This window comes from Archocentrus centrarchus, chromosome 18, assembly GCF_007364275.1.
Source record: "Archocentrus centrarchus isolate MPI-CPG fArcCen1 chromosome 18, fArcCen1, whole genome shotgun sequence".
Classification (NCBI taxonomy): Eukaryota; Metazoa; Chordata; class Actinopteri; order Cichliformes; family Cichlidae; genus Archocentrus; species Archocentrus centrarchus.
In genome coordinates this window covers 14,566,237-14,587,850 of record NC_044363.1, presented here as the reverse complement: position 1 = coordinate 14,587,850, position 21,614 = coordinate 14,566,237, and positions in this window count along the sequence as shown.

Below are 21,614 nucleotides of genomic sequence, written 5' to 3'. Positions count from 1 at the left end.
TTTCTTTTTAAATTGAAGAAATTAACATTGTAAGCATCAATCCATAATGAAAAATTCATAATAAACCAAAAAGAACCAAACAAATCTTCATTTAAACCCTTTGCTGTGGCACTCCCGATTCCTTTAACTGCCCTTGAGATGTGTCTAGAACTAGTCCACCTGTGATAAAGTGAATGGATTGGACATAGTTTAGAGGGCCTCATACCACCAATATATATATATATATATATATATATATATATATATATATATATATATATATATATATATATATATATATATATATATATATATATATATATATATATATATATGATGCCCCAATTCACACTGCAGGAACAAAAAAGCTATGAAATCCAAGGAACTCTCTGGAGACTGCTGTGATTAAATTGTGGCGTGCCATAGATCAGGGAAGGGCATAGAACCGTGTCTACACCTTTGAGTATTTCCAGGAGCACAGCGGTCTCGATAGTTGTTAAATGGAAAAAGTTTGGAATCATCTGGACTCTTACAAGACTTGTCTCTCCAGGCAAATTGAATAACCAGTCCTCCCATCGGGCAGTCTAATAAAGCAACATTGGTTCTCTGCGACCATCAGCACTCTTGCTCAATCTTTCTTGGGGCTTGACACAAGAAGAAGATGACCCCTGAGTAAAAGACATATCAATCCTGCTTGAAGTCCCCCCAAAAGCATTTAAAGGACCCTGGTGTCATGAGAAAAGATTTTCTCACACAACAGAAATATTACCAGAGTCCACAGTGAACACCACAAACTACTCATCATACTTGCCTAGAACAATCCGTAACATTGAAAGGTGGTTGTGGTGACAGATTCAAACTACAGGGGACCTTTAACAGCAAGGGCAATAGCAGTTCAATTTAAGCACAATAATGAACCAACTAATGCCCATAATAATGCAGGGTCCCTGCTGTCATGGAATATCACAGGTTTACCAACGACAACCACACAAGTACAGCTAATTTAGATTGACCATGAACTAACATGCATGATCTATATGCACAAAAGAACTGGGCCACCTACGCATTACACATACAGGAAATGCTTGGCCATGGAAACCAATGCCATGAAGCTCCCGGTGCACGGTGTTTGTGCTGATGTTCATGCCAGAGGAGGTTTGGAATGCTGCAGAGCTTTGGCTACTTTTATGCTCTATGCACCTCAGCACTTGGTGTTTGATTTTGGTCTGACACTTTGTGGTCCTAAACACTTTGCAATAATACCACTTACAGACAATCGTGGAATATCTAAGAGGGAAGAAATTTTATAACCTGACTTGTTGCAACGGTGGCTCTTCAGAACGACCCATTCTTTCACAAATGTTTGTAAAGATAGACTGCATGGCTAGGTGCTTAATTTCATACACCTGTCACAATGGGACTGAAAACACCTGAATTTGAAGATTAAGAGCTGTGGCCCTAAACTATTGTCCGTATAGTGTGCATTTTATTCAAAAGTGGAAAAAAAGAAAGGTCTGGGTGCTTGAAGCACCTGTAGAGGCGAAGGAATGTGAAGACAGATTAAAAAGAAAAAAAGAAAAGGAAAAAATCAAGGAAAGAAGAAGAATACAAAAGACATCGACCACAAGAACCAGTGTTTATAGAGCAAGAGGAGATGAATGAACAATAACCCGTGATGGACAAAGAAAGGGTGGAACTGAAGGTGAGGACAGGAGGATTACAAGACAGAAGTAGAGGGATTATGGGAAAACACAAGGCAAGAGAAAGACAAACCACCAGCGGGGAGGCTTTAATAGCTGGAAGAATTTATTTAGCACTCAAACAAATACATAAATAAATAAAAATCTCAGTTTTACATGATTGTTTCCCAGAGCCTGGAGGTGATCCCGCCACAACAATGCTGTCTCTCTTTTTATGCTGATCACATCAAAACAAACTATAATCAGAAAGAGATGTCTGTGTTGGGGGGGGGGGGTGTACATGCAAATGCAATTTACATTTTTTCCAACATGCCAACATTTTATTTCCTTATTTAATTGAATTCCTGCAGCGGGCTTACAGCCTCTGTGGGTGCTCACTCATCTATATTTTAAGCTCCTCCACCACTTGGCAAATGACATCAGGGAGTTGTAGAAAGTCTCAGTGCTGCTTAGCTATGGCACACACATATGCAAAGACACAAACGCACACTGACAGGTGTGAAGCTAATTTTTTTTTCCCGTGATGGAAACTTTGCAGGTACCTTTGGGACATACAGGGAATACGGCATGTGGCAAGGGATAAAAAGTGTGTGTGAGTGTGTGGTGCCGCTTTTAGCAATCCAAACCCAGAAGCTAACAGCAAGAATAACGTTTATGTGTGTGTTTGTCTGTGTGTGCGCAGGGGTGTGACCGCTTCTGTCGCGGCTGCCTTATTAAATGACAATCTTGCAACTTTCTTTCAAGTGTGTGTTCATGTGTTAATGCATACAGGTGCGATTTTACAGCTGCACTCGCTGCGGGCGTCTGCTAATTTTGAGAGCGCAGATTAACAAACATCCGAGGGGAATATGTTTGCCGTCACGACCACTGTACTGTATAGATAAGCATTAGCCACCTGGGTTTTATACAGCTGCATGACTACAGAAGCGCTTTCTGAAGGCACAGTCTGTTCTCAAGCACCCGTTCTGACACCCGGAGACGCAACACTGTCATGACAACGGGAAGAGAGTCTTTCCAATACCATCTTTAAAATGAAAGGCAATTTCTGAATCCAGTTACATCGTTATAGGGAGACATGATGCTCAAAGAATCCTGAATAGGAATATATAGGATTTCCAGTCATATTGTTGCACTTTTGCACACACACACATGTTCACATGAAAGTTTAAACTGTGCGCTGGTAGGTATATCGACCCATCTACTCATTATAGTAGCAGAAAGGTGGGTAAGTGTATTGTTCAGTGTGTCTTGTACACTGCTAATGATTATGTTGCCACTCTGGATTCTGTGCATTTGTTATTATCTAAATGGCAAAAGACAAAGAAAAAAAATGTTACCAGTCAAATTTTCAGTCAAATTTGAGATACCTAAATTTTCAATTTAGGTATCTCAAATTTTTGACTTACTAACTCAAACTCCATCCATCCTCTTATCCTGTTCAGGGTCACGGGGGGGGGGGGGGGGGGGGGGGGGGGGGGGGGGCACCAATTAACCTAACCCCAGTAACTGCATGTCTTTGGACTGTGGGAGGAAACCGGAGTACCAGGAGAAAACCCACGCAAGCACGGGGAGAACATGCAAACTCCACACAGAAAAGCCCGGGCCAAAGTGAAACTGAACCTAAGACCTTCTTTTTTTTTTTTTTTAAAGCCTGTCATGTCTGGCTGTATTCGCAATCGGAATGGTGATCCGAATGCAATGATGTACCAAACATATTTGCTTTTACAAAAACAGCTCTATAAGTTTTCTATAGGCTATTCTTGTTAATGTTTGTATTTTTATTTTTTATTTAGTTATTCATGCCAGGCCTGACAGGCAATAAGGAAAGGGATAGAGAAAAGGGGAGAAAGAAAAAAAAAAAGGCAAACAAAACAAACAAAAAAATGAGGGGGGGGTGGGGCAAAAGAGAGAAAGGAGAGAAAGGAAAGAAAAATACTCAGATATACATACATACACACATTCACATATACACACATACACACACTGTTTGCAGTAATGTGTGAATGAGCCTCTGTCATGGAAGGTGCTCAATGAGGGTAAGAACTGCAACCATGCCCCCCGCGATCCAGAGGCAAACAGGAAAGGACCCAGGGGACCCAGGCCATCCACAGCCCACTAGGAGCTCAGAAGACCTGAAGCCACACATCCTGATGGCAACCAAGTGCACACCCCAGAGGAGGAAGGAGGGAGACCCTAGACGAAGCCCCCACGGCCAAAGGGCAAGAGTCCAGAGAGCCAGAGGCAATGAGCAGCCCCCCCACCCCCGCAGGCCGGCATCCCCAGCACGAGCCGAGCATGCAGGCCCCGAGGTCCCAAGCGCCGAGAACCGCCCAGCACCCGGCAGAGCCCCCCCCCCCCCCCCCCCCCCCCCAACGCCATGGAGGCCCAAGCCACCCCCAGGCCACAGCCGCCAAGGGAGCGGGTCAGAAACCAACCTAAGACCTTCTTTCTGTGTAACCACACCACCATACTGCCCTCCCTAACTTATGAGAAAATAATAACTCAAAATTGAATTAGCTCTGCCAAACAGGACTTTTTTTTTCAGTGGTGGAAAAAAGGATTGCGCCACGAATGAAGCCTTAATTTGGTGAAACTTTGGACATGCATAATATGAGGGGAAAAAGCATTTTAAAACTTTTTTTTTTTAGGAAAGTCATCAAACTTTGAAGCATTTGACTGATTCTTTATATGAGTTTTTCATCCTGCTGAAACTCTCTAAAGTCTCTCCTGTGATGGAAAATATTAAGATTCTGCTCCTTCTCTGTGTCAAGCTGACTTCGCTGAATGAAGAGTCCATTGTTTTATTCTCTCTCCATACAATCTTTCAGATATACCACATGTTGATGTATGAGTTATGTTTTGCACACAATGTTCTGAATCTATTCTGTGACCATGGCAGATCTCTATAAATGTCTCTGTAATCTGGGTTTACAATCCCTCTTTGTCAAAAATCATGCAGACTGCTGTCAAGCTCTCTGGACTGTTGTTTGACCCCCTTTGTAAAAGTAAATAAAACTCATAAAGACAACCTGGTTGTGTGTACCTCAATTTACTTCAGATTTTCGTAACACTCCACTTTCATCAAGATATTGGATTATAAATAACTGCCTATAGGCATTGCAACATGACACCTGAGTAGAGGAACTTGCTCAATAAAGACTTTGATTCAGGTCACTCATGAAAAGCCAATCCAAGAGTACAACATTTAACTCAGAAAAAATAAATAAATAAACAGACAAACGTAAAGGTGAACATACAATTGTATCAGATTTGAAGATTCCATCTATCTAATGCAGGGTCCCAGCTCAGGTGGAGCCTGTGCCAGCTGTCATAGTACAAGAGTCAGGGTACTTAGGATCACCAGTTAACCAAACATGGATGGATTTGGCTGTGGGAGGAAGCTGGAGTACCTGGAGGGAACCCATGCAGGCACAGGGAGAACAAACTCTACACAAAAACACCCCAGCCAACCAGTGGATTCAAACCCTGAACCTTGTTACTGTGAGGCGACAGTGCTACCCACCATGACATCAGCATACAACCACTGACTGGTTGTACCATATACTTTGTACACTGCCTCCATCTGACAACAGAGCTCTCTGAAGGTAGACGAGTCATCCCCAGACTGCGAACACGCTACCCAATGCCCAGCTCCTCCAGTCTGCAGGTAGAAGCTTTTGTGGGCAAGCTGCCTAACTGTAGTTCAATGGGAGGAAGCTCGTCCATTCTTAGACAAGATACTGAATCCCGAGTTGCATCTCTTGGAGTGTGTGTGTTAGAAAACATGCTTAGGCATAGATAAAAGCACTGGATGAATGTGTGCATGACTGGGTCAAGGAGACTTGTACTAGAGGGCGATTTGACTGTCCAACTTGAGTAGAAAGGTGCCACATAAATACCAGTCCATTTACCAAAACCTGCTGCAAGAAGGTTCCTGATTAAGTGTACTTAAATAACAAGTAGGCAGAAAACCAGTCTCACTGTTGCTATGACCTGTGTATCAAGCCTGTCCTTTGGAACTGGATACCAACAAAAAGGCTTTGACAAAATGACAGTTTTTGAAAGCTTGGGAAAGAGGACAGGTGTGAACAGGAAGCAAGAGTACAGCTGACTCTTACTTATCTCCATCTACTTCTCACCCGCTTCACATATCAATCTTACTCTCTCACCTGTCCCTTTTTATTCCACACACTCTCTTTGTCTTTTTTAACACCCTTTCTTCTTGCACATCTCTCTCGTGCAACAGTCCCAGGGTGGACGGCTGGAAGGAGATCAAACAGGAAGGAAATTGTAAAATAACTGCAGCCAGAGAGGCGCATATGAATGAGAACAGATAGTGGTGGCCAAAGCACACAGCAAGTGAAATCTACAAGGAGCCACACGGGATGTAATTCTCACTTTACCTCACACTTACATATGATTTCAAAGGATGCTCCAGGGAGCAGAAGCAACACAGCTTGATACGAGAGTATCACCTTGGATTTTACATGAGAGAACATCCTGGCAAGGATATCGAATGATTTGGGACTTTAAAAAAAAAAAAACAACAACAACAACAAAGCAACTTATATTTTATTAATCTGAGTTAATACTTTTCTGATTTTAAAAGCATCTTGGAAACAACTTAGCCATCAGACTGGAACTTGGTTGACATACATTAGCCACAGCAATACAATTAGTAATAACATTAATCATGTCATTATTATGAACTGGGTCAAGAATTCACGTGGCTTTTCTTTGATACACACCACCTAAAAGCGCAGCAGACCAACTACAGCCTCTCATAGCGATCTCACTCCCTGATTGAAGTGGTCTCCCCCAGCAGGTCAGTACACCACAGAAACTGCTCAGTAATGGCTGAATAAACACAAGAAATGGCCTAAGGTGGTGACCCAGGCTCCAAACTCCATGGATCACTATCTAGTCTAACTGGCAAAGACTTGCAAATAACTGCCATTTAATTTATAAACACAGACAGATTGCCAGCATGTTTCAAACAGTACGAGTCAGTCTGTGCTGATGAGGGCAACTTATCTGCAATGGGGGACTCAGCCGAGTGGCTGTATTTTATATTCATTCATATAAACAAGGTTGCTGAACACCTATCTCATTTTGCAGTTAAAGTAATTTAAATACAAGAGAATCAGAGCAGCGTTGTACAATTTTTCAGGTAGTTCCAAACATGTAAAATATTCGCCAAAGTTAACTTGACCCCTTTCAGAACTTTAACCTCTGATTCTAATGTGACTTGATAAAATAACTTATACACTCACTAGCCACTTCATTAGGTATAAAAGTCCAGCATTTATCATTAGATAAATGCTCGTTAGCTAATCAGCCAATCTCATGGCAGCGACTCAGTGCATTTAGGCATGTAGACATGGTCAAGATGACCTGCTGAACTTGAAACTAAGCATCAGAATAGGGAAGAAAGGTGATTTAAGTAACTCTGATTGTGGCAGGTCTAAGTATTTCAGAAACTGCTGATCTGCTGAGATTTTCCCACCCAACCATCTCTACGGTTTGCAGTTTTTTTTTGGGTGAAAATGCCCTGTTGATGTCAGAGGTCAGAGGAATCTGGCCAGACTGCTTCAAGCTTATAGGAAGGCAGGAGGAACTGAAACGCTCATTATGACCAAGTTATGTAGAAGAGCATCTCTGAATGCAAAACACATTGAACCACAGTGAATAGCACAAGGCCGCACCAGGCGCAGTTAAGAACGGGAAACTGAAGCCACAATTCACGCGTGCTCACCAAAGCTGGACGATATAAGATTGAAAAAACATTGTCTGGTCTGATGAGTCTGAATATCTGCTGCAACATTCAGATAGTCGAGTCAGGATTGATCCTGCCTTTTATCAAAAGTTCAGGCTGCTGCTGATGGTGTGGGGGATATTTTCTTAGCCCTTTAGAACCAGCATGTATTTAATGATATTATTCCTGTAAGGCTGGACCTCATTGAGGAATGCTATTGCGCATCTGTTTTAGCCTGAATGTTTGATAACACATGTTTGCAGAGCATTCATATTAGTTCTACATAATTTTGCTTCAAAGAAATTGAACCTGAAGAATGTTGCCAGTTTAATCATATCCTACTGATTCTTTTCCTTGCAGTATTTTGTATGTTCTTTTTCCTGATCTTTTCACATTGTTCAAACCTTTCTATTCCTTTGAGAACGTTCAATTTATTCCTCACATCAATCTTACATTTTTTTTATTGAACTGCTTTCACTGTTGCATTATACCTAAGGCCAAAAAAAAAAAAGAAAAAAAGCCTAGCGCAGGCTGAAAGTACGAAAGTATGAGTCAATCTTGTTTACACAATCATTTCAGATAATTGAGTTATTCCACAGCTGAGTAAATCCTGCAGCTGAGGATACTAGCATGAAGCTTTATTTTCAGTTTGTCTTTGAAGTGAACGTTGAATGTGGAGATAGTTTTGACACTCGATGGTGGTTGGAGAATTATTCAAATTAGGATCAGCATTTTGTGGGTGTTAGAGAAAATGGTAACATGATAATATTCACCTGATTTGCCTTAGAAACAAACAACCAACTAAACAAACCCTGTATATACTGCAGTTTAACAGCTGAACAAGTTAGTCCCTGCTGTATGGCCCCAGCTTTCTGATCCATGGCCCAGAATAAATATATAATGATAACAAGTAGAAGCATCTGCATATTTCCAAAAATCTTTCTTCTTTTTTGGTTCATGTACTGGTTTAATATAGAAAATACATAAATTTCTGATTGCCTGTTTTTATTTGGCCGTTTGCCATCTGAAGCTGGACTTATTTTTTTATTTTTTTGCCTTCATCTGTTGCCATCCTGTGAGAACTAACCAGTTAGATGACCTAAAAGTAGATCATAAGAATTCCAGACAATGTAACTGAGTAACTGGGAAAGTTCTGTTTTCTCAAAATGCACTACATGTAGGAACTGACTCAAACCCATTATGTAACAGGTAGTTTCAGCCATATACTCACACATGTTAGTAACATGGCATTCTTGCCTCTCTGTAGTACTTTTGTGTAAGTGCTGTATAAAAGCTATTAAGGGTGAGGATACACTTTAATCATATTTACTGTAATATATGAGTCATATAATATGATCAAACCTGAAATGAGTTTTAATGGAGCAGTGGGGCACACACCTATACAGACAGCAAAACCATTGTGTCTGCATAGACTGAGGTTGAGAACTGGACTTAGACTAGATTTTAACTGTCCCTGATGTTCTTGTGAATTTAACTACCAGACTGGGAGGCAGTGCCACATAATTTGGTCTACACAGCAAAGGACAGAATAGCTTAAAAACCACAGAAGGCCACCATCTTGTTTCCCTACTCTCATTCGGCTTTTTTCTCCCTTTACGTCCACTTTTTTATGCTTTCAAATGTTCTAATTTCACTGCAGCACGTGTACTTGTCTCTTGGATTTATTTGTCTCTGTCTATACACAAGGCATATGAAGCCTCTCAAGGTCTCTGTGATAAATTATATATTAAAAAAATCTAAACAAAACTGTAAAGTTGAGCTGGCTCTGACTCCACACCTTTAAAGGTGTAAAATGTAATATTTTTTATTAAGTTTACATGTATAATATTCAGACACTTAGAGACACAAAACCTATTCCAACATTTTTAAATTGATGTAAATATATATATATATATATATATATATATATAGATAGATAGATAGATAGATAGATAGATCATCGACAGTAAGAACTAAAGCCACAAGTTTCTCTCATATGCAGATTAAAGCTGCAGTATGTAACTTTTATAAATAATCTGTTTTTTACATATTTGTTGGAACTGTCACCATGTCGCAGCGGTGTGGTGTGAGGTGTGATGATCTGTGGGTTGAGGGGGTCGAGCTCCTCTGCCTCCTTCCTGAGCTACTATTGCCATCTGCAGAGGTGCACCGTTTCCGGTTGGGGGCAGCCGATCAGAGCCAAGAGGAGGGTCTTGGCGCTGGCAATCACTCCCTATGTGCGTGCTGCTCAGTGTACTAATAGCAGAGAAACAACTTACTGTTCCAGAAAAACTGTTTATCTGCTGTCATCGGTGGCCATGCTAACAAGCGAGAGCATTCATGACAGGCTCTACTGCACTACTCCAAGCTCGGGTCCTCTATCAGAGGCCTGGGAGCTTGACAGTCCTGCGCAGTATCTTAGCTGTTCCCAGGACTGCACTCTTCTGGACAGAGATCTCGGATGTCTGCTGGAGCCACTCTCCCATTTTGGGGGTCACTGCCCCGAGTGTTCCAATTACCATGGGGACCACTGGTATCCTCACCTTCCACATCCTCTCTAGCGCCTCTCTGAGGTATTTCTTGGTATTCCTTGAGCTTCTCGTGTTCCTTCTTCTTGATGTTACTGTGGCTTGGAATTGCAACATCTATCACTAAGGCTTTCATCCTCTTCTTGTCCACCACTACGATGTCTGGTTGGTTAGCCATCAGCAGTTTGTCTGTCTGTATCTGCAAGTCCCACAGGATCTTAGCTCGGTCATTCTCAACCACCCTTGGAGGTGTATCCCATTTTGACCTCGGAACATCCAGGTCATACTCGGCACAGATGTTCCTGTACACTATGCCAGCCACTTGGTTATGGCATTCCATGTATGCCCTGTGTGCTAGCATCTTGCACCCTGCTGTTATGTGCTGGATTGTCTCAGGGGCATCTCTGCACAGCCTGCAGCTAGGGTGTTGCTTTGTGAGGTAGACCCCACAAGCTCTATCGATCTTAGAGCTTGTTCCTGTGCTGCCGTGATTAGTGCCTCTGTTCTGCCTTTCAGCCCAGCTTTGTCCAGCCATTGGCAATATTTCCTACTTTTTCTATCTATATCTATATTTCCTACGTTTTCTCTCTCTCTCTCTCTCTCTCTCTCTCTCTCTCTCTCTCTCTCTCTCTCTCTCTATATATATATATATATATATATATATATATATATATATATATATATATATATATATATTATAAGACCAAGCATATCTTCATTTAGCATATCTTCAGCTGTGTAAATCCTTAATTATTCCACTATCTACCCATAATTTAAGTCCATCCTGACATAATTAAGTCTTTTACAGAACAAAATCCTCAACTGGATTTTTTTAATCTACTTCAAACCTTTTTAATAACTTTATACAGGAGGAACGCCACCATTTTGTTTCAACAGCCTATTCTAACCTCACAAGTAATAGGTTTCATTATAAAGCACAGCAGGCAGTTTCGATGTCCTACAAGAATAAAAGACTTTCATTGTCAGTGTTCAGTGATCAATATTTAAAGATCAAATATGACTACAGCTCATAAAATAATAACTGTTCTACCATTAAAACAGCTTTGCAATTTTAACTAATGAAATCAGTTAAAGTGGGTGTCTCATTTGTCTTTGTGACCTTTAAAAAAAAAAAAGAAATCTGTAATAAAATCTGCTTTCACAGCAGTTTAGTTTTTATTAAACTACTGACAATCACTTGTTTTTACTGACTCACAACGGTGTGGCACTAATTCAGCAGTTACACTTTCAGTTTTTTTTCTAAGTATTTTTTAAAAGCCAGATTTCAGTCGACCTTTTTGAACCGATCACAGCTGGCTTAGATCAAACCACCGCTGGAGGTTAAAAATCAAATCCACGATCACTGAGTGACACCCGGGCAGATTGCTGGACTTTGCAAAATGATGCAGTAGTGAAGGCAGAAGTAGCTGTTGTCATTTAACATGGCTGATTGTCACTTTAATCTTGTGACTCTTAGCTAGGAGAGACTGAGGCAATTGAGCAAAACAAAATCCTCTTTTCCGCTGAATGGCTGAATCAATCCCTGCAATCGCCCCTGAGCCTACGAGCATGCACGACTCGCAGGGAACATATGGAGGAGAGTTAAAGCTGAATAAAAATCCTCCATATGGGAACTACACAAGAGTTCTCTTATGCATTCAAGATTCAAGTCCGCAATTCTTATTCTGTTAGCATCATAAAGAGTTGGAAGAAAAAGTTTTGGTTGTTTTTCGATGGCAGGAGAAACCACACAAAGGGGGACGCTGCCTGGGTTTGAATTCTTGGCAGTGAAAACAACTCTGGTTAAATTCTAAAGCCTCAATACAATAACAAAGACCCAAGAACAAATGTTTAAGTTACAGAAATGTTTGTACCAAGAAACAATAGACAGAAAATCACTTTTAATAAATAATACCTGTGGCTGCCATTTAATTGCACTACAAAAAAAAAAAAAAAAAAAAAGAAAACTACGTTACCACATGTGCAACTCATTTTGTAAAAAAATATTTTCTCTCAGATGCCATGGGTTAGAATAGAAATAGCAGTCTTCCTCATCTTTTGGAGTCTCCACAGTAGATCATTTACCTCCATCTCACCCTATCCCCACCAACCTCCTCTGTCACACCAACCCTCTGCATGTCCTTCTTCACTACATCCGTGAATCTTTGCTGTGGCCTTCCTCTTTTCCTCCTGCCTGGCAGCTCCATATTCAACAGCAGTCCATTACAAATAATGATGGGACTCGAGTTCCAGGTGAGACCCGTGTCCAGTCCATCTGAATCATATGTCTCCAAGCTTATCAACTCCTTTCATCGATGCTGGCATGTTTTTTTCTAACAAAACAATGACTCAAGCTCATAACAGCGGAGCTTGTGGACACCTGAGACACATGCAAGGCTTTTCTCTGCTTTCTTTCTTCACTGTGATATGATTAAGATGTGTTAAGGGAGATGTGTTGATGCAGGAAAGCCTGTGAGGGGCTGCTTTTGTTGACACAGAAAACTCAGAAGGACTCAAAAAGGGAATTAATAAAGAACTATAAGAAATTATGGTTTTGGTATCAATAAAAGCTTATACCTAATTACATATACTCATACACAGCCTAGACCTGTGCAGCAGGACTACTGTATGTTCACTTGACTGGATATAATTTAGAACCAGGCCAACTTGTGTTCTGAGTGAACCCTGCGAATACTTCCATCCATTCATTTTCTACTGCTTAACTAATTCCGGGCGGTGGCTTCCTCTCTCCTGCCTGTGCCAGTTCTTCCTCGGAAAGAGATGGGAGATATGATCTCTCCGGCACTGCTCTATCCTCAGGTGTCCACTCAGTTACGTGCCCATAACTCCTCACCCAAGAGCCACCCAGGAGACTTTTGATGCAGAAAAACAATTGTTGTAGCAAAAATTATGATGCTGTTGTACCATGCACTGCAAATCATACATCGGTATACACACATAATACCATGTGTATACTGATGAATTACAGACCCTTGTTACAACATGAAAGAAGGGCTGACGCTGAATGAAACACTCACGCAGAAGCCAGCACGCAGACAGCTAGGGCTTTAGCTGAAGGATAAGCAGTGCAGAAAAAGAAACGGCAGTTTCATCCTGGATCTTGCTCAGCTTTACTGCTATATTTGACTTGTTTTTGCACAACTAACTCTTTCACATTAGATTCTTCACACTTTGGTGTTTTTATCTTAAAATTTCATTAGAACTTTCTAAGAGCAAAAGAGGAAGAGTGATGCCTGCACCAAGGATTGCATGTTTTCCTCTAACAAGCCCCATCACTGATGCAGACATCCCCGCAATTAATGAAAATATAAAAGAAATGTAGAAGTCAGGAGAACAGTACATCCCCAGTTCATAATAAAAAAGCTTTAAGCAGAGATTGTATTACCTTCTGAAAAACTATTCTGGCCTAATTTGGAGGCCTTACCCTAAACTTTTACCCTAATACTTTTAGGGTTAGTAAAGATATGGAAAATTTGGTAAACAAATTTGAGAAAGTACATACATGTACTGCACTCTTGCACAAAGGTGTATACTACATAATGTCTATTTATATAATCTGTAACAATAAGCCAGATATGATGCATACTTAGAAGGTATTCATATCACATTTGACTCATGTGTGTACAGGAATATTAATACATAGTGTACCCATACTACATAATATGCAGATATCAATGGATTTTGTATAACATCACTATAATCATAAGACAACCATGCACAACACATAATGCGACCATGTTGTTTGCATTTGAGCAATATTGCTCAGCAGTACGTATGGCTTTAATATTACGCAATGATGAGTCATTGTCTGTGCTATTTGTGGCCATGAATCAACCTGACAAACATGTTAGCCAATGGTCAGTCAATCAGAAGTTGGCATCACAGACTAATCACTAAGGCTGCAGCCTTGAAATGATGTTACTATAAATAGACCGGCTCTTTACTTAGAAATTTGGGATTCCCCAGTTTCTCACTATCTAGCTACTGCCAACAGTTTGGAGATCTAGATCAGCTGCTAGATATGGGGAATCCCCACTTTCTCTATTTCAGTCAATAATGGTCAAATAGGTATAGCCAATCACACAGAACTATATGATCACATGATTAGGTTACAACAATCAGGCCTGAAAAAGAGGCTGCATATCGTTAGCATATTTATCATAGCATTAGCAGCCTTAAATCATCCATGTTGTTTACTCTCCACTTCAGATAAACACAACCAAAGTGTACAAATGGCATTAAACATCCAGAAATATGAATTTCATGTTGCAGATCTCTGAAAAGTAAAGAACACATATACAAAATTTCATGGCGCAACTCCATGTGGTTTTGAAGTCTATAGACCAGAAAGATAAAACCTCACAGACAGGGATGGACAGACAACAAATGGATGGACAGAAAAAGGTATAATGACAATGTCCTCCCACATTATTTTCTGTGGGAAGATAAGAACCAGATAGATTTTATAGAGAGTGAACAGGAAGGTAGTGGAGCATCCTGAAAGTGATAGGATGCTTTAAATAACCCAGTTTCTACAAATGCTGGCAGACACGTCCTGAGAGATGAGCATTTAAACTTGTCCCAAATGTGCTCGCTCAGAAGTGTAACAAAAAGCCTGCGATCACAAAGACAGCTGGAAGCTCTTAAATTGTACAAATGGGAGCAAGAGTGTGTGGTTTCGAACAGTCGCTGGTGATGATGAGGGCATGGCGATGCCCTCAGGACCAAATATGAGTAAAATACAAGAATAAAAGAAGTAGTGTGATAGAACGATCCAGTCTCATTGCAGTTCTTGAAATAGTTAGGAAGAATGAATCTAATTCTTGGAGTTCATGAATACGAATTGCTGCATTTTTCCTGTCAGTGAACACATATTTGTGAATAATGCATTTCAATAGGAATATAGTTTGTGTCAAAAGCATGCATTTTTTGTAGAGAAAGCATGGAGGTGTACTAAAACAAAGTTTTAAAAGATGTAGCAACCATTGTGTTTAAATCCAAACCAAGAAATTTTTTCTAAACCTAACACAGTAGTGTTTAATGCCTAACCCTCCATCTGCATATACACTGGAAGTCATTCACTCGTTGTACATCGCTTTGAAACTGACCCTCTACATTTCCTAAGTCACCAACAGGTGGACCGTGCTCCGGATCTGGACCCAGACGCTGTTCTTTATGGACGTAGACCTACTGCTAGACCATTTCTAATGTACTCTGCACAACTTTTCTCGCATGTATGATAGTGTTATTTTAATCTGTGCAGCTCTTTCCTTTGTCTTTATGGTAGTCAATGTATGTACACGGGAAACACAGACCAATTGCGTGCATTGTAACTCAACGTATATGATGCTACTCAGCTAATTAAATAATTTATTCAGAGTGAAAACAGAAAACTCCATGAGAAAACAGGATGCAGAAAGCTGAAGAAGTAAGTCAGGGAAACAGACAGAGGAACGAAAGGGTTAAACCTGCAAGCTCTAGTTTTTATTAAAATCTTATATTACTTCAAATGAAAAAAGAACATTTTATTATTATTATTAGAGTGGCCTCCAGTTCTATGTGAAAATTTATAATAAACATTGTTGAAATACTGCTGAATTGTACTTAATTTGTTTTATTTGACAGCCAGTTGTTGACTGTATATAGTCTGTATACTGTAACTAACTGTTTACTGTTAGGCTACTTCAAAGTATATTATATTATAACATCTGGAACTTTTCTGGACATTTGTTTGAGGAAATTTTCTCGAACTGGACCTCCTTAAATTTTGATTGAATACCCCTGCTGCAGTGCATTGAAGCTGACCATTTAATGCAGTTCCTATCAGGTCATACACCAGTCAACAGTATTCTTCACTCTCGCTGGTAACCGCTTCAGTCGCTCGCCTGGAAGTTGAGAAAAGTTTATCTTGGGTTTTGCCCAGTTCCCATCAGCAGCAGTTATTTCATCCATAGTCACTTGAAGTCACAGAATGTCATTCACTTTCTGTTGTTTGTGTTCAGCATGTTGCTGAGAATCACTTCCAGTGTGTATGCAGCTTAACCCAGGTTAATGGCTAAACCTATTTGTGGAATTTGTGGAAATTCATGTTGATGGACATGAGGAAAAAAGAAAGAAAAAGGAAATTAATGTCTACCAACATCAATCGACAGATTCAAGGTCGTGACTGTATCACGAACTGCTGTGATACAGTCACGACCTAACAACGGCAGCTTGAGACAAAAGGCCTAACATCGTGTATCTTGTGACAAATGTTTAAATACTGCTGAATAATGTGAAAAGCATTTTGAGGCTTTGAGAACCTCGGCTATATAACCTTAGAGGAATTTTCACCTTAAACCTGAAAAACAATACTTGGAAGTCAAAGTCTAAAAGTCATAGTGATCCTCGGGGAATACAACCGTAAAAATGCAGACTGCAGGGAGCAGCGCACATTATTCTAGAGAAAGAATATTGCATGGAGCACACAAACAACGGCTGATTTGCTGTAGTCTGTCTATGCATGTCCGCAGTGACGAACACACATGCACTCATCTCCCCCACCCCCCCACCCCTCCAGTCCACCACACAATCACATTCCATTTCATTCTATTCCCAGATCTATTTTCCAGGACTCTGATCTCCTCCTCTACAGTTATTCTTCTTTCCTCTCCCATCACTCAGTCGTTCAGAGCAGATTTTTTCCTATAGATGTATTTTATTTTACTTTAGAGTAAAAAAAATCATCAAGCCTGGTGATTCACTCTGATTGATGAAATGAAACTTGGGGTATAGATGTGGCAAAAGGGTTTCCTGAGGTAGAATGGAGTAAATCCAAGTGTGTGGTACAGAGGGATATTTATGTATTCACATCGGTGGTTGGCCTAACATGCCCAGTCCCTCAGCTAATGAGCCATTTTGAGTCAAACTGTATTCCTAACCATTATCCAATCACTCTCTTTTCACTTGTCCACTCTGACAACCTCAGCGTGGGAAAGAAAAGGGACAGAAACAGTTGTTTTGCATATCCACTCTTAGTGGCAAGCACGACAGCAGCAGAGGACAGAAGATGAATGAAATCGTATGCTATGCAGAGTTCGACCTCCATCTCTGCCTGAAATACACCAAAAAAAAAAACTTGAAAAAGGAGTTTTGGGGGTTGAGAATGCCAATTACTGAGCATCAGAGCATGCTTCTCGATAAACTGAACTGGAGTCTTTGATCACCAGTGGGAATCAAACCTGCACTTCCAACACTGTGGCAGACACACTAAAGCAACAAAATGAAGCAAGCCCGAGGAGTCATGGCACTGCAGAGAAAGAGAGAGAGAGAGAGAAATACAGACACAAACATGCACACAGAGAGAGGACCAAACCTGCCAATATCTCTCTCCATTTTCATGCCAGTAAAGCATGTTGAATTGAAATTTTTATTCAAACTGAGATCAGGAGAGGAAGATGGTGAGAAAGAGAGATGGGTTGATCTGAACTCAGAGCAAACCAAAAAGGGAGTGTGATGGAGATTTCAGGCTATGATAAATGACAAACCTATTTCTTACCATGAATTCAAATAAGGTTTTAGAATCTGAGTAAAAATCGCTTTGAGAGATTTTGTAAAAACGTCTTGAGCCATGTTAAATATGACACTTGCCTAATGAGTTGGAAAGGCACTAATTTTATAGCCATAATTCCTCCAAACTGACACGTGTCAGAGATTTGTCATCCCATCAGTGGAACCAACCCAATCTTACCTACAAAAAAATTATTTGCACTCAAAACACAGCAGCCAGGATAAACGCCTCCACCAAGTGCTGTGCATGTAACGGCACTTGTGGCTCCTTCTCTGGGGTAGAGCTGGAGGAATCAACGTTTTGTCTCGCAGATTATGTTGTTGAAAGGCAGAGTGTTAAAAAAAAAAAAAAAAACAGGTCCCAAAATGTCCCAAAGCGCTCTAATCCTCCCTGGAGACAGGTGGATTAACGGACGTTCAGTGAATAAACACGCGCACACGCGCACTGTAGCACAGGGGTGCTAGATTATTTAATTCCCAGTTTGGTGCAGTTATTTGTTGCTGAGCCTGGATGAGAGGCAGAAAATCTTGAGCGGAGAAGGGATGGACACGCGGACGGCCACACCCTCTCTGAATGAGACCGAGCGGCACGCAATGACGGACCTGAACACACCCTTTGAATGTCATCTTTACAGTTACTCTTATTCGAATAAGGCAACACAATCCCACTTTGATCCAGCGCGAAAGGTTAAGATTTGTGCAACGGCTATGACTTAAAACTCTGCTCTACCTGGACAGAATATTTTAGTAACTGAAAATACCAGAAAGAAGCTTCTAATGCTCAAATTCAGAGTAAATCACTTAATGGGAGCGCTTTTCAGCACATAACACGACGCGACGCGTAAAAACGCAGTCCTGCAACAGCGCAAACTCAACTCTATCCACATGTACATTTACTGAGGCGGTCAAAGTTTCCTCATTTAGACACGTTTTTCGGACTTCTGAGCAAATCTGTCTGCACAGTGATGTTGCGAACTTGGGGATGCTACTGTGAGCTCTGACCTCGGTAAGGGTCATGTTCTCTAATGCAGCTTAAAGCGACTCTTAAAAGTTGAATCACAATGCCTTCAGGATGCTGAATTTGCCAACTTTCACAGTATTTCTCTTCACGTAACTCCAAGAGCGCAGATGACCTCTATGTCGCTGATGTCAAAGAAGCAAGGGCGCGCTGAATATTCTCATTCACCACATTTGGATAATAAAATAAAACAAGTGTACTCACCAGTGAAGATTGTTTTTCTACTGCGTCTCTGCAGTTTGAGCCGTCTTTCTAATAATAGCTGGGCTACATCCTCCTTATATTCTAGTGCTGGCTAGAGTACGTCCATGTCCTCTCTCTTGGGGTTGACGAATCAGTCTCCGTTTCTGTTTTATCTTCTGAGTGGAGGCACACAAATCCTTCAGCCCGGGATGTGTCTCCCTCCTGGGCAGGGTTTTATCAGTTTGTCCCGGACACAGCAGCGGAGGACCAGGGCGGACGCACCGGACACGTTCTCCTTTCCATCGTGTGCGCACCGACACGCGTCCTGCAGCCACACAAGAGGAAAAGTGACAATAAATCCTTGCTTAAGTTCAAGGCAAAGTCACGGTTTAATCTGTTTAGTATATGGTGTTAAAAGGTAAGTCTCTCTGAAGGAAAGTTTAAACACTGAAGAGCAAAGCGCTGAGGGGATGAGAGAGGCGGCAATAAACTGGCAACTGACTGAAGCTTAAGGAGGGAGGGACAGGAGAGAGAGAGAGACAGACACAGAGAACGAGAGAGAGAGACAGAGAGAGAGACAGAGACAGAGAGAGAGAGAAAGAGAGAGAGACAGAGAGAGAGACACAGAGAGAGAGACAGAGAGAGAGAGAGAGACAGAGAGAGAGAGAGAGACACAGAGAACGAGAGAGAGAGACAGAGAGAGAGACACAGAGAGAGAGAGATACAGAGAGAGAGACACAGAGAGACAGAGAGAGACAGAGCCAGAGAGAGAGAGACACAGAGAGAGAGCACTGCAGACTCCGATTCGCTTCAGCGACCACGAGTTGATTCCTGGTCCAACACATTTTGATAACTCAACCTTAACTAGAACTAGAGACGCGTTCTTGCAAATTTTTTAATCAAGCACTGTAGCGGTGTGTGAATCCAGTAAATCTGCACATCAAAGGCAATGAGTGTGTTTCTTTGTGCTATAGATTTATATATTTATCTATGCTGTTACACTGTGGTGTCAAATTGCAGAATAATGATGTAGCAGATTTTTCCTTGTGTGGCTGGTTGTTAGGTGTTAGTGGCCAACTAATTAATGCATTGATTCTAATTTACAGTCTGTAAAAAAGAAGTTTTTTTCACACGACTCCACGCAATCCAGTGAAGAACTAAGTACACCCCATGATGCAGTAGCTTGTAGAATCGCCTTTAGCAGCAATAACTTTAAGTAATAATTTGTTGTTTGACTTTGTCAGTCGCTCAAATGATTGGGGAGCAATCTGGACCCACGCTTTTTTACAACATTGCTTCAGTTCATTGAGGTTTGTTGGCATTTGCTTATGCGCAGCTCTCTTAAGGTCCCACCACATCATTTCATTCAGGTTGAGTTCTCAGGCATTGCAAAACACTAATTCTTTTCTTTTCCAGCCATTCTGTTGTAGATTTTCTGCTCTGCTCACGATCATTGTCCTGTTGCATGATCTGATTTCAGGTTAAGCTTTAACTGTTTGACAGATGGCCTCATGTTTGACTCTAGAATACTTTGGTATACAGAGGAATTCATGGTCAATTCAATGACTGCAAGCTGCCCAGGTCCTGCCACTGCAAAACAAGCAAAACTCATCACCCCTCCACCACTGCGTTGGACAGTTGGTATGAGGTGTTTATGCTAATATGCTGTGTTTGGTGTTCTTCAAATGTGGTGTTGTGCATTATGGCCAAACATCTCCACTTTGGGTTCATCTGTTCAAAGAGGCCATGTTGCCATGTTCTTTTAAGAGAGAAGATGGAAGAACTAAGGATGCACTCATAGTACTGTACATAAATTCAATCCATCCGTTTTCTTCCACTTAGCCAATTCAGGGTCCGGGTGGGGGGGTTGCCATAGGGTGAGAGGCGGGGTACACCCTGAACAGGTTGCCAGCCTGTCACATAAATTCACTGAAAACATTCATCTGTTGATACCATGATGTATGGCTGCGTGACATTTCTTTTCTTTTTTTTAATTGCTATGAGTACTTGGGCCATCTTTAATAATAATCCATTCCTCTAACTATGATAATGCACTGGATCATATACAAACATGTCCTCAACTTCATTTAATTAAATCCTGCAACCAAGTCTTGGCTCTGGTTCCTATTCACCAATATAGGAGGACATGCACGGATGCTGGTAATACCAAGACATGGAGGCAGCTAAACTGATTTAGTGATTTTATTTTATTACTTACACCTGTGATTTTTCCTTCCATGATATGTCCAAAAAGTTCCTTTGCATTGGGGATTTTGGTGTAGGCCACAGAACGGATTTTCAGTCAGCCTCGGGGCAATTCTGGGAAACCAGCATTTCTGCGTCAGCCGTACACAGTGAGGATGGAGTGTGGAGAGGGACTTTGATGCATGTAGATTCTTTTTATATGGAAGCAGGAGAATGAATTAGTGAGGAAGGTGTCCGATGTCAAGCTGAAAAATTTTGCATATCCTCCTAATCCATGAACCTCTGCTTCCTCCTCCTTTACTACTCATCAGGTCCTCCTATCTGGTTTAGCTACAACTGCTGCAACCATTAGCCAGTATCTCACATTGCTGGCAGCAAGTCAGACTTCTGCCAGTGCTTTGCCTGGCCACTCAGTTGACCAGTTGAAGGGCAGTTGAGGCAGAAAGACTCCGTGTGAGTTTGCTGATTGGCCTCTAGATCACCTTAGAGTAAGCCCTGCTAGCTGGTCCTCAGACTGCCAAGCCTTAGTCTGAGGATCAACTGTCTGGTTCCTGACGGGTGTGTGGGTGCTCTGCTCACCAGCATTCTGCCCAGCCCACATCCTGCACTTTAGTTAAGTGCAACATGTGGGACGGTGGGACCCATCTCAGAGGTCAGGCCTAATCTTCAGCTTTCTA